The sequence below is a fragment of the Melopsittacus undulatus genome, chromosome 6, assembly GCF_012275295.1.
Source record: "Melopsittacus undulatus isolate bMelUnd1 chromosome 6, bMelUnd1.mat.Z, whole genome shotgun sequence".
NCBI lineage: Eukaryota > Metazoa > Chordata > Aves > Psittaciformes > Psittaculidae > Melopsittacus > Melopsittacus undulatus.
Genome location: NC_047532.1, coordinates 73096402 through 73109407, shown reverse-complemented (window position 1 = coordinate 73109407; position 13006 = coordinate 73096402). Strand labels below are relative to the sequence as shown.

The window sequence follows — 13006 nt, the reverse complement described above, 5'->3', positions numbered from 1 at the left end:
TCGAGCCCACGGAATGTCCCGCGATAGCGTCTAAGTCCCACTTCATTGCTCAGGTGCTGCCGGCAGGAAAAGGGCAATTCCCACCTGGTGGCAGCGATCCTGATCCCATGTGCTGTTCACTGGAGGCTGGGCACGTCAGCCCAAAGCCTCGCTGGGCTGCCCCAGCTCCAGCCTCCAAATCCCAGATCCACCAAATGCAAAGCTTCCAACGGATATCACGGGGTCGGGAATTCAAAGGCTATTGTGCTGCTTTGTGCAAGGTTAAATATATCTGCACAGGCTCCTGGGGGCTGCATTCCTGGGAAGGGGTAGGATAAACAAGGCTTCCTGCGGGAACTGAAGACAATGGGGAATCATTGGCATGAATCCCCAGTGCAGAAACAATGCAGGTAGCAGATATTTTGAATTTTCACAGCTTACACTCCCCTCCTCCCCCTGCCACATTCAGGAAGAGGCACCCAGACTGGTCTAACTTGGTCCACAGCCCCTGATGAGACACAAGCTATTGAACAGGAGGGAAGCCACACAACACCAGAGCAGCCGGATCAGCCCAGGGCTTCACTGCTGTAGGCTTCCCATTGCCAGAGGAGGCTGGTGTGTGGTTTGGACACGCATTTTTCCCGGCATCTTCCCAGCTGGGCTCATGCCAGGGCACCCCGATACCGAGAGTCCCAGGGCAGAAGGTTTGGAGATGGGAGTTTGCACCCCTGTTCCACGCCTGCTTTGCTCCTAGCACAGTACAGCCAGCAATAGTGTATTAGTGCCGTGACAATGCTGTGCCAGACCAGCCAAACCAAACCCACAGGAAGCTCCTCTGCTACTGCAGGGCTCCAGTAGGAAGGGTACATCCTGTTGCAGACCCCACTCCTCCCTCCACAGCTCAGCCACTACAGTTGCCTCCTCTTCATTTTGGAGAGGGACAAACCGAGGCTTGTTTTCAAACCATGACAAGTTTTTTAGCTGTCTTCCTGCACTGGCCCCTCGGGAGAGCTCTGTAAGCCAGCCAGATTCCCACATCCTCCTCCCAGAGCTGCAGAATGAGAGAGACATCAGCGCTGACCTCGTTAAACAGGTCATTTGAAGCCTTTCAAACTAAATGCTCCTGCGCTCCCGAGGTGACTGGCAACTATTAGCATCCCTTTGGAGAGGGCTCTCCAGCCCTCAATCGCTCCTGCACACAAGCACTTTTACACTTCCAGTCACAAAAAGGAAATAAAGCACCGATTCAACCCACTCAGCTTTTCCCAGCCAGTTCCACCCAGCTCCGGGGTTACTCTGCTGTAAGTCGTGTTTGTGCCACTTCACGGCCCCGCTTGGAGCCTGGGGGCCCCGGCAGCCAGCCCGGTCCTTGCACCTCGAGGCGAATGCAGGTGGGATGCAGCCCATGCAGTGGGAATGGCTCAGCGCTACAGGGCAGGGGTGCATGAGCACAGCATAACCCACTCGGGCAGCAGCAACGTGTTTGAGCTGCTCTCAGGAGCCTTCGGTGCTGCCCCGAGCACCCGGGGCATTCTCAGAGCACCATGACAAGGCGCCCATGCAAAGAAGCTGGTGCTCTGCAGCGAGGAGGCTCCAGCACACAGAGGGAGCCGCAGCAGAGCCACCACCCCATGCTGCCCCATGTCCCCCCTCTGCTCTGGATGCCACCGAACACCCACAGCAGTGGCCCCTCATGCTCTGTGTGGCACAGCACAGTATGCTCCTCCAGCCATGCAATACCTGGCATCCTCTGGGGATCACGCCTGCCACCCAGGAGGTGTTGTCTAACCGAAGCCAGGCTATCTGCAGGACATCGGCCACCACATGCCACGGCTCGTGCCAGGGTGAGGGTTAGTCTCCGGGAAAGGTAGGTCCTGAGTACACCACCGCAGTGGAAACACGCAGCTCACCAGGTCACCCAAGAGATGAGGATGTGGGGAAAGACCAGGGCATACCCCTGGAACCTGCCGCTCCAAAGCCCTGCACAACCTGTATCCCAGTGCACAATCCCACCCTGTTTCCTGGAGGATCGCAACCTCTCCCGGTTGACTTCATGAGCCGGGTCCCCGGCAGCAGCCTGTGCTTCCCAGCACCGCAGCCGCTATGGAGCATCACCCGCAGCACTCCTCCTCTATGGAGTATCACCCGCAGCCCTCCTCCCGGCTCCATGGGGACACCGGGTCATGCTCCCGGCGCGCAGGGGCTGCAGGTCCCCCTTCGGCCCCTTGCAGCCTCCTCATATGTGATCCATGAGATGAAGCAGGTAACTACAAAGGTAATTTCTTCCTGCCATCCCGATCCCCCCTGCCGGAGGGCTGCCGAAGGGAGGCAGCGCGCGGCTTTTAGCGACAATAGGCAGCACACACAATACCCACTAGTTAACTCTGAAGTGTTCTTTAATGATCTGAAAGAAAAGGAAAACGCTCCGTAGGGTGCTTTTGTAATAATCACAGACCCCCGAAAGTCCCGCTGGAGACAGGTTCAGGCACCTTCGCCTCCGAGAGCATTCGATCCCTGCGGGGAGCCGGGTGGCAAAGCTCACGGCTGGTAAAAGCAGTGAATGCAGGCACATCCCAGTGATGCTACAGCACAGCGCTTTGCGGGACACGCAAGGACCGTACAAGTGCTCAGAGGCTTAAGAAGATATAGGCAGGAATGACAGTGTTTTTAAAAGGTTATATATATTTATATATAAATCCAGCCAACCTGGCATGGCTTTAGCATGCCTTGGACAGGGCTTGGAGCAACCTGGTCTAGTGGGAGGCATCCCTCCCAACGGCAGGGAGGTGGAACAAGATGATCTTAAGGCTCCTTCCAACCCAAACCAGGCTGTGACTCTGTGGTTCTATACCCACACCATGGTCTCCCTCAGCCTAGCGTCAAGCAGCTTCCCTGGCAACACAGAGAAGCCCGGATGCCCTCCCTGCATCCCCAGACACAGGTGGGACACTGGGAGTGCAACCCCTCCTGTGGCAGCCACCTATGGCAGAGGACATCAGCACTCTGCACGTTGAGGGGACAGCAGCCCCGTGGCATCTTGATGGGTGACGCAAGTCACTCTGCCACTGATGATACAGAAGCCTGGCCTGAATCACCTCCCTACAGGCAGGGTGACAGTGCTGCTTGATGATTATTCATGAGATGAAGCCTGCTAAAGGTCCTCTATCAGGAACCAGATAAAAGGGATTAACAGAAGCTGAAATATTTCATGCCAAAAAAAGGCCAACATGTCACCCATGCGGCCAGGAAGGTGACAGTAGCCAGCACCCAAAAAACCATCCTTTGAGGACAAACAGAGGAAGCTGGGCTCCCTCCTTCCAAAGCATAACAAAGTTAGACTGGTGCAACACTGACCTCAGAAATCAAGTTCCCCACAGCTGGCACACCAGAAGCCCATGTACTGAGCTCAGGAGGATGATCCAGGATATGGAGGGAAGGACTGCGATTTCAAGGGATACCAGGAAGCATCAGGTCTGGAATCAGGGACTGAGGAGAGGATAAAGAGGATAAAGAAGAGGAGCCTGTTCCTGGGAGAGGACACAGCCCTCATCAGTGAGAGACAGATTTCCCAGAAGGAGAGCAAGCCTGAAAGGTGAAGCACAGAAAAGCAGGGGCTCAGGAGAACCTCCAGCACGGTCACAAGGCCAGCAGAGATGCCAGAGGACATCTCCCATCCAACAGCCATGAACAGGAAGGCACATGCCAGGCATTGAGATCATTATGGCTGGCACTGCTCATTATACAAAAGGCCCCAAGGTATGCAGCTGGGCACCTACCACCCTCCTGCAAGACAAAGCCCAGACAGTTCCTCCTTCCTAGGGGCACACGAATGCTTCCAGCACCAGGGAGCAAGAGCTGGAGCCACCCAGAGCTAGGAAAAACCTCCAAGCAGAAAACAGAAAACATAAACTAACCAGAGCCCATTTCTGGGAGGGGAAAACAGCAACAGGGGCAGAGGCACCGGCAGGGAGCGCCAGGTCCGGGTACACCAGAACCACACCAGGATGCACAGCACCAGCCAGGAACTTGCTCAGTGAGGCCTGGCTCATCCTGCTGCAGCTCAGGATCCTTGCCCTGTGCTACAACCCCAAGCCGCGCTGCTCAGCTCCGGGAAGCTGCCTGCAGAGAGGAGACCACGACGTGAACACCGAAGCCAAGTGATCCAAGGGAAGACCCAGCAACAGGAGCCCTGGAGAGGAGCGCAGGATGCGGTGGCACGCACAGGCAGCTCCAGACGTGCCTCCAGAGGAGTGCCAGCAGCTCCCACAACACATTACTCGCTCCAGGATAAAAGAGATGCCAATGCATGGCCTGAGCCAACACATCTCTGCAACAAGCCAGAGCTCCTGCACTTCTGCACCTGGAGCATTCAGCCATCCAAAACACACAGGAACTCAGAAAATGGGCCTTCCTGGGAGCACCACACCATCACAGCCAGCACAAGGCTTGTTCCCAGTGGCAGAAACCCCTGGGTGACCTTGAGACCAGCAGCAGTTTCAAGGCCAAAACATCCCTCAAACAGCCTGATCACACGCTCATAACAGGCCAGCACACTTTGCCCCCAGCTCGGGCTTGCCTTGGCAACTGCCCCCATTGCCCAGCTGCCTTTGGACCCTGAGACAGCACGTTTCTGGAGCATCACCACTTCTGTGCAGCAATTCATCACTTGGACCTGATGATCTCAAAGGTCTTTTCCAATCTAGTTGGTTCTCTGTACTTCATTGAAAATCCATGCCTTCCTTCTCATCCGAATTCCCCAGGTATTCTGAGAGCTGAGCAGGCAGCAGACGAAGGCTGAGCACACTGAACGACTTCTTTACACATCACCACCACCTTTATGGGCGCTGAGTTAAACAACTGCAATCACTTCTAAATGCAGTCTGCTTTCCTTGCTCAGCTCACCCATAACTGCCTGGAGGAGCGTTTCTCTCCTCAGCCCAGGAGCAGGCTGCAAAGCAGAAACCTTCAAACCAGGTTGATGACAACCGGCACGCAAGCATCATCAACACAGCCTTACCCTGCCTTGGTTTCATCAGCCCAGCTACACAGCCAGATGCAGTGGGGTTCTGATGACCATCCACAAGGCACACTGAACTCACTCTACACCCTCTGAAGAAGCAGAAAGCTCATTTATTCTATGTTCTCCCTGATGTGCTACTGAAGGGTGCTGCACAGCTGCACTTCAGAGGGGTGTGTGTCCACATCTTTACTCCATACAGACCCTCAGCCAGCTTACATTCACTGTGCTGCGCTTAAGCCCCGCTTCAGGAAGGTTTTCCCCTTGTTACTCACCCAGCCCAACACTGGGTTTGTGTATTAAAATGAAATCTAATTTCTAGGCCATCCCCCGATGCGGTCTGGCTCCCGCATGTGCAGAGTGAGGAACAAACAAACAGACCCAGCCATTCACTTCCCCCTTGGACCTGAATTCCAGTTACAAACAACAGGAGTGATCTGCACAGAGCCCTGTTCGCTTCAGGAGCCCACTGCAGTGGCATGCAAAGCCCAGGCACCCCGAAGCGTGCCAAGCCCCTTGTGCCAAGCTAGCACAGGCCTGTGAGAGTGCTTCTTGCATGGGCCGCAAAAGGAATCTCAGGGATTTGGCCTCAGCTTCCCACTGATGTAGCAGATTTCCTGTTAGTTCTCACAGGCTACTGGGTTTTCCTTTGCCCTCCCAAGCAGAGCCCAAATAGCGAGACATGCAGAACACAGGTTTGAGACCCAAGAGCTTGCAGCCTCCAGCTCTGCAACATCCAACACGAACCCAAACAGCAAGAACATACCACACAACACCCCCTTTTCTAGTTAGTCTCTCTACTCTCAAATGTGGCAGCACCAAATCCAGCATTGCTTTCAATCTGCCTGGTCAGAGCAACTGCCCCTGCTCAGCCACACGGCACCGGCTGAAGCTTGCATCTGAACCGGATCCCATCCGCACCCTCTTCCTTCCGCACCATGGAAATCCTGCAGGAAATGCCCGAAAAGAAACAAAACCAGCTGCCAACACCCAGCCCAGGCCAGACTGTAGCAGCTGCAAGCACAGTCCTCACTCAGACACATCCAGCCAGAGCAGCTTTAAATAACAAACACTGTTTTCATCGGGAAACACCCTCTGAATCCCACAGGATTTTTCCACTTCAGTTTAAAAGGCTCCAGCGGTTCAGCACAGCCTGAACAAGCCTGGACCATCCCCAGGCAGCCCTAGCCAAGGCAGGGAGCAGCCCTGGAGCTGTAGAGCACTTCAGGTTTTCCGATGCTCCTAGTGACGGGGGAAGCAATGGTGCTTACAGCAGTGCAGCATCCCCTCCTCAGCTCCGGGCAAGAGCCACTGATGTGACACTGGGGGACACTTGGGACAGCCACAGCCCCTACAAGCACCCTCACACAGAACAGGGGACATCGTGGGGAGGAATGCGGAGACAGGGATCTAAGAGGGACAACAGCTTAAATTTGGCTGTGAGGAAGACTCCAAAGGCAAGAGAAGAACAGCAGAAAGGGGCAGCAGAGGGATGTTCTGTCCCTGGCCCTTCCGGCACTGTTGGCATGTCAGGGCTGTTTGCTCAGGGAGGAAGCCAAGGCCAGGCAGTGACATGAGGACAAGCTGCGGGAAGGCAGCCCAGCTCCATGGTGCTGAAAGGGGGAATGCAGAGAGGACAAGGAGGTCTGAGGTCATGCATAGGCAGGTGCCCACCAGGGGTGCCAGGTCTGGGGAACCCTGGTCCCATGGGGCATGATGTCACCAGCAATAGGGCACAGCATGCAACCCGGAGCTTTAACATAGCAGGCCAGGAACAGCCAGGCATTCTGAGCCCCAGCTCTGCGGTGGTCCCAGTGGGCAGCACCCGCTCCTCTGCCCACTGTGCAGTAGAGCAGGGACAGCCAGCGGAGGCGATGATGGGGCCTGGAGCTGCCAGCGAGCACAATAAGCTATTTCCTGAGAAAGGCCAGTGTGTCCAGAGGCACAAAGGATGCTATTCTGCTGCTGGCTGTGCCTGGGCTTGGGCGAGAAACAAGAGGAGGGCAGATATCGAAGCCACCAAGCACTGCACATCCCAGGGATGCCAATGCATCCCTGTGCCTAAAGTTCTGTCCCACATCTCCACCAAGAATGAGGCAAGCTGCCAGCTCGGGGCTCAGCAAAATATCCTGCTCCATGCCCAGCAAATGGGAGGCTGGTGCCAGTCAGAAGAGCCAGCATGAGGTTCCGTGTGTAAGGAAACAGGAAGGCAGCCCCAGACCTGCGATGAGCCGCTCCCGGCGCCACAGCCCTCGCCTCAAACAACGCTGCTTTCAGCAGCGCACACATGCCCCATTCTTCACATCCGTGACCTCCCTGCCCTGGCATCTGGGTGCCCTGGGCTCAGCACCACGAAGTGATTGGGAAAGACAGCAGAGGGAGGCTGGGCACCAGCTCCCTCACTGCATCCTCCCAGTGCAGGAAGGGAGGGAGCTGCTCATGGGCAAGAGCTGACTGTGAAGCCAGGCACTTGTTCAGTCACAACATGCGCCCCTTTTCCAGTGGACAACATTACAAATAAGCAAAAGTAGCAGTGCAGGTTGAACCCCTGGCAAGGAGACCAGGCCCTGAGATCAGACCCTGACCCCACACCTTCCCAGGGCTATTTGTTCCTCCAGAGGAGAATGCTCAGGGGAAGCATTCTCTGCAGTCACAAATCCTCCCGAGCTAACATCCTGACAGCTCTCTCAGAGAAGGCAGCAGCAGCTTCAGGGAGGTTTCAAGCCAGTGAAGGTGGGTACATTATGAGAAGCAGTAACTCCCTCCAGAGGTACAATCACACAGTTATGAGCTCTGTGCAAAGAACCAGCCGTGCAGCTGGCAGACAAAGTCCTGGTTTCAATGGCTCTGATGGGACAGCTGAAAGCCACAGTCCCTCAGTGACCACCCTCTGAGACATGACAACTCCCAAAGCCAGGAGCTTACCTGAGATAACAGCTTAAACCCTCCCCCTCCCCCTCAGAGGGTTCAGTGGCCCCAGAGTGTTCAGAGCCACGGTTCAGGGGATTCAGGGCGAAACCCTGAGTGCAGGTCTGGAAACATCTCATCGGCTGGAGGAGACGATCAAGAGAAAAGACAATCCTGATTCTAAAAATAAGTTGTTTATTGATCTCGTGTGGTCTCTAGGATGATCCCACCCTGCTTACAAACACACACATACGTATATATATATACACACAAACACACACACATATATATATATATATATATATACACATATGCGGTGACATACAACTCATTAGCACATCACCCTCCAAGCTGTGCTGGTGCCAATGAGGCTACTGGAGCACGAGCACTTGGCAAGGGAAGGGAATTCATCACCCACTGCAGCTCCATGCCTGCCTCTCAAGGCCTGGCTACAAAAGGGGCAGCTCTCAGCACCTGGCTGCACCCCACACCACTGGCACCCACTGCTGTCACCCACTGCTGCAGAAGGCTCTGCAGGGCACAGACCCATCTCTAACCGCCTGTGAGTTGCCGGCACACCCCAGTTCTGTAGCAATAACACCACCTGCCTGAGCCGATGCAACCGCTCCTGTGCCCGACTTACACTCTCCCTCCTCATCTTTCTACCCCATTCACTGTCTTTTCCCAGAATCATCCTCAGAGAATACCCCCCCCCCTTGGGCATGAGAGCATTCTAATATCACTGTTTGGGGCAAGCAGACTGGCACAACCAGCCTCCCTTGCTTCTCTTCTACTCCCCTCGTGAGGGGCAGGAGCCAAGTGAGGAGTTTCGAGCATGCTCCTGGCAGAAGGAACACAGCAGCAATGGCCACAGCGCAGAGCTCAGGGCACCCACGGAAGGCAAAGGGCTCTGCCAGCACAGACCCAGCGCCACCACATACCGCGGCCTCGCCGGAGCAGGGGTGAGGAAGGAAGGGCACCATTGGTCTTATAATAAGGTCAAGGAGCAACTCGGGCCCCACTCGACCCCACGCTCCAGATGCTGGCACCGCCCGGCCTTGCCGGATGCTGCCCAGCAGTGACCCCGCCGCTGGACCTATGCCCGGGAGCCCCGGCAGGCCCGGCTGCCGGCCTCGAGCTGGCTGCAGAGCTCCTCGAGCCCAGCCGGTCTCCTTGAAGCCGCCTTCCAACAACAAAGGCTCAGCCGAGGTTCCAGGGCTCGCCGGGAGCGCGCGGAAGCCTGGGCGGCAGCCAGGCAGGGCAGGCAGAGCCGGAGCCATCAACACCCGGCGTGTCCAGACTTGAGAAAATTATGGAGCAACAAGAGCCATTTGCCCTCCCCAGAAACTCGCGAACCCGCTCAGCAGCGCGGCCCTTGGCCGCGGCACAGCCCTCCGCAGCCGCGCGGCAGAGCCCCGAAACCCGCGGCTGAGGTGGGTTTGGAACCGAAACACATCGACCCAGGAGGGAGGGCGGCTCCCGCGGGTCGCTCGGGAGCGATTTCCGACAGCTCAACAGTCAAAAACCACGCTCCGGTGCAAGCCCAGCGATCACTGCGCCGAGAGCTGTAAACCACCGGAGCCGCCTCCCGGGGCCGGGCACATCTCGCCCGTTCCCAGCGCTCGCCCTGCGAGAAGCGCCGTTACCCTGGAACTTCCATTGAACCGAACTTTGTCACCGGGGGCTGCAGGGGGGGAGTGGGATGTCTGATCCCCTCACCGATCCCTTCTCACAGCACCGGGAACAGAAACACGCAGGGAGCTAAGCCGCGGCCCGCTCCACCGGGGCCGGGTCGCTAAACCGGTTAGCGGGGCCGGCGCTTCGCCCTCCCCCAGGCAGCCGGGAACGAGCCGCGCTTCCAGCGGAGGAAGGTCGGGGGGGGGGGGGGGGGGGGGGCCCGGGGCTCCTCGCTGCTGCCGCCACCGAGGGAGGGTGGGGGGAAGGGGCAGCCCCCCCAGCCCGGCCCGGTCTCCCCGCGGGGCGCGTTCGCGACCGCACTGGGCCGCCGGTCACGCCGAGCAGGGGTGGCGGGAGCCGCCACTGGGCACCGGCTCCCGGGAAGGGCAGGCGCCGACCCCCCCCCCCCACCACTTGCTGCTGCAAACCCCCGGGAAGGGCCCCGCGCTCCCGTTCCCCCCCACTCCTGGCAGGCCCCGCGGCGCTGCCCAGGGCCAGTACCTACCAGCGGACTGCGGCAGCGTCCCCGCCGCTGCCCGGGCATCTTGGTGGAGCGGAGGAGACGGCGGCGGCAGCGGCAGTGAAGTGCGGGGGGGGGGCGGTGCCAGGCGCGCTCGGTCCCGCCCGCCCTGCCCCGTCCCGCCCCTCCAGGGGCCTCGTCCCGCCCCGCCGCAGGTGAGGCCCCGCGCTCCCCGTCCATCACCCCCCGCCTCGCGTTACCGCGGCCCGTGGGCGCCGGAGCCCAGCCGTCATCTGCTGCCCGCACCGGGACCGCGGGCAGTCCGGTGCGACAGGGAGCGGTTCGTGTCCGCGGGCAGGAGGCAAGACCGGGCCCCTCGCACGGCAGGGAGGCCCCAGCGGGTCCCCAGCACACCGGTTTTCACTAGGGCAGACTGCACGGACCAATTGGTCACCCGAGATTTTCTCTCCCGCAGTGGCCATCCTGGTGCCCTCTGCACGCTGGAAGGACCATGGGGTGACCCATGTCATTTGTGGGGTATCCGTGTGCATATGGATGTATCCACTGCAGTTACATCAGAGGGAGGCAAGGGAAGGGGAACTGAGTGTGGTTTATTCCTTGGTAACATGGGTATGTGCTGCACAGGTTATTTATATTTGAAGATGGCCCAGGGTGTTCACTGAGCCATCTCTTTAAAAATCAACACCAGGAAAAAGCCTCCCAGCCTCCTCGAGGTGGGATGGGAAGAGAATTTCTAGGTGCTGGAGGAGGGCTCGGTGAGCAGGGATCTGCAGCTATCCTGTGCTGTGATAGCATCATCAGTGCACACACACGTGTTGCACTCTCACAGCCAGACACAGCACATGGTAGCTGTCCCACTGTGACTTCCCAGTGGAGGAAGACAGCAGTACCCCACCAAGCTGTGGAGGTCAACACCACATCATAGCCAGCCTTGTTCCTACCTCACTCGCTGCAAAGGAATCACAAACCCTTTTCCCTAGAAGGACCTGACAGTGGGTATTTAATATGCGCCGCTTAGTCTGCATTAAATCCTATCTCCGCTTTTCTGGCAGCAAGAATGGAGCCTGCACAGCCATGGCCAAGTCACGTAGTTCATGGCTGTCCTGGGACCAGTCCTTGTCGTCTGCATCTGTGCAGGCTGATGGGAAGAGAACAAACGACCCGATTAGGGCCTGATACAGCCCCATCCTCCTTCACTCAGGCAGCAGGAAATTCAAGCTGCTTTTCTGAGCCCAGTGCTGCCTCCAGATCACAGCAAGCAGCCAGGAACAACTCGAGGCTGCTCAGCACTGGTGCTGGTGGCTGGGGTGAAGCAGCAAGAGCCACGGCACTGATGTGCAGCCCCAAGACATGGCACATCAGGCTGCAGGAGGAACGAGGCCACCAACAGCTGGCAGATGCTGGAGATCACAGCAGAGCTCCATTACCTGGGGCTCAGTGGCAGCAGCCAGGGAGCAGCTACTGCAAGGGATGCAGGTACCACAGGTACTGTAACAGACCCAAGCTCAGAGATCTCTAGGCTTCCCCCTGGTACACCAGGGAGAAATAAGCCCCAACAAGAATTATGCAGAGATGGCAGCTGCTAAGCACCACAATGTCACCCCCGCTCTGATGACACACAGAGGGAGAAGTTGCTGGCAGATGTGGGGAGCACAAGGGGCTGGACCAGCTGCAGGTACAACACGGTGCAGATCAGCCTCAGCACCTTCCCCTGCCCTCCAGGAATCAGCTACAACTGAGAGCATCAAGGGGAGAGCACAGTAGTGTCTGCATCCCTAGAACAGAGCTGATGCTGAGCCCATGGAGGCTGGGATCCACCAAACCACAGCTCAGTGACAGAGTGTGTGTATATATATGTATATATATATATATAATTATTATTATTATTACTTTTTAAGTTCCCAAAGAGCTTTCCCAGGAGATCAGCAGCAGGCAACAGCCCCTCCCACAGCCTGATGAGTGCTGAGATTATTGAGCCTCTGTGGTAAAAGCTGGAGGTGTCAGAGGTGACCTTGGGTAAATATTTACAATTACAGTGGCTCTGGGTGCTGCGTGTGTTCAAAACACGGAGGGATCAGGTTCCGGTGGTGCTTTAATTGAGCAAGCAGAGCAGCAGGAGGGAGATCTCTCTGCGCTAATGTACGTGCTCACCACTCCAGAGTGAGTCAGGTTCTCAGGGGTGGGGAGAACGGCTCCATCTGCCCACCAGCTCGTGTTGGAGTGGCAAGTGCTCAGCAGCCCTTCCAGGAGGACCTGTGTGTTCCCAACAGGAGCTGCCTGGGCGTTCTAATACGCAGCTGCCGCACGCTGCTGCTCCTGCTGCCCAAGGCTGGTATGCATGAGAATTCGCGCTTCACGGACGGGGAGTGGGAACACGCGAGTTGTTCCGCGTGCCTGGAATGCCTGGTGAATAAATAACACAGGGTTATGAAGCAGGATTCCCCCTCTAAAATGTACTTTTACAGTGGAAAGCAAAGAGGGGGAATAAAACCCTTTTAACTTGCCAATCCCCCTCCCCAGTGCTTCCACAAAGCAGGTGGGCAGGTGTGGAGATGGATGAGTGGGGATGGATGAATTCCCCATGAAGAACCTCTTTTCATTTTACATTTTGATGACTTCATTCTCCCAGCTTTCATTAGCACGTCCTTTATTTCCAGTTCTTCCCCAGAGGCGCTCCGTTCGTCCTTGCTGCTGCACAGGGAGCCGTGCTCTCACGACGGGAAGTGGATGCTTTGCACCACCTCATGTTGAGGCTGGGAATTTCAGGGCCTGATCCAAGCTCCAGCTCTCTTTCATGAGCAAACCACCGGCCTCACCTGTCGCAGAACAAGCTCTTCTGGCTTCACATCTGCTTGCCAACACCCCTCCGTGGCACAGTGATGGGTGGTGGTGGTGTCACGCGCTGCGGCCAGGCCCCAGTGCTTGGTGCATCTCTGGCTGCACAC

At 57.2% G+C, this 13006-nt stretch overlaps 1 protein-coding gene across 1 annotated transcript in view; it reads right to left on the bottom strand.

Annotated features, from left to right (window-relative positions):
- Positions 1 to 10164, bottom strand: part of MID2 (midline 2) — a 64828-nt gene extending 54664 nt beyond the window's left edge. Inside the window, exon 1 of the mRNA XM_005143576.3 lies at positions 10086 to 10164. The gene's annotated coding sequence lies outside the window, so the exon portion shown is untranslated. The remainder of the gene's footprint in view (positions 1 to 10085) is intronic.
- Between the last annotated feature and the right edge of the window lie 2842 nt (positions 10165 to 13006).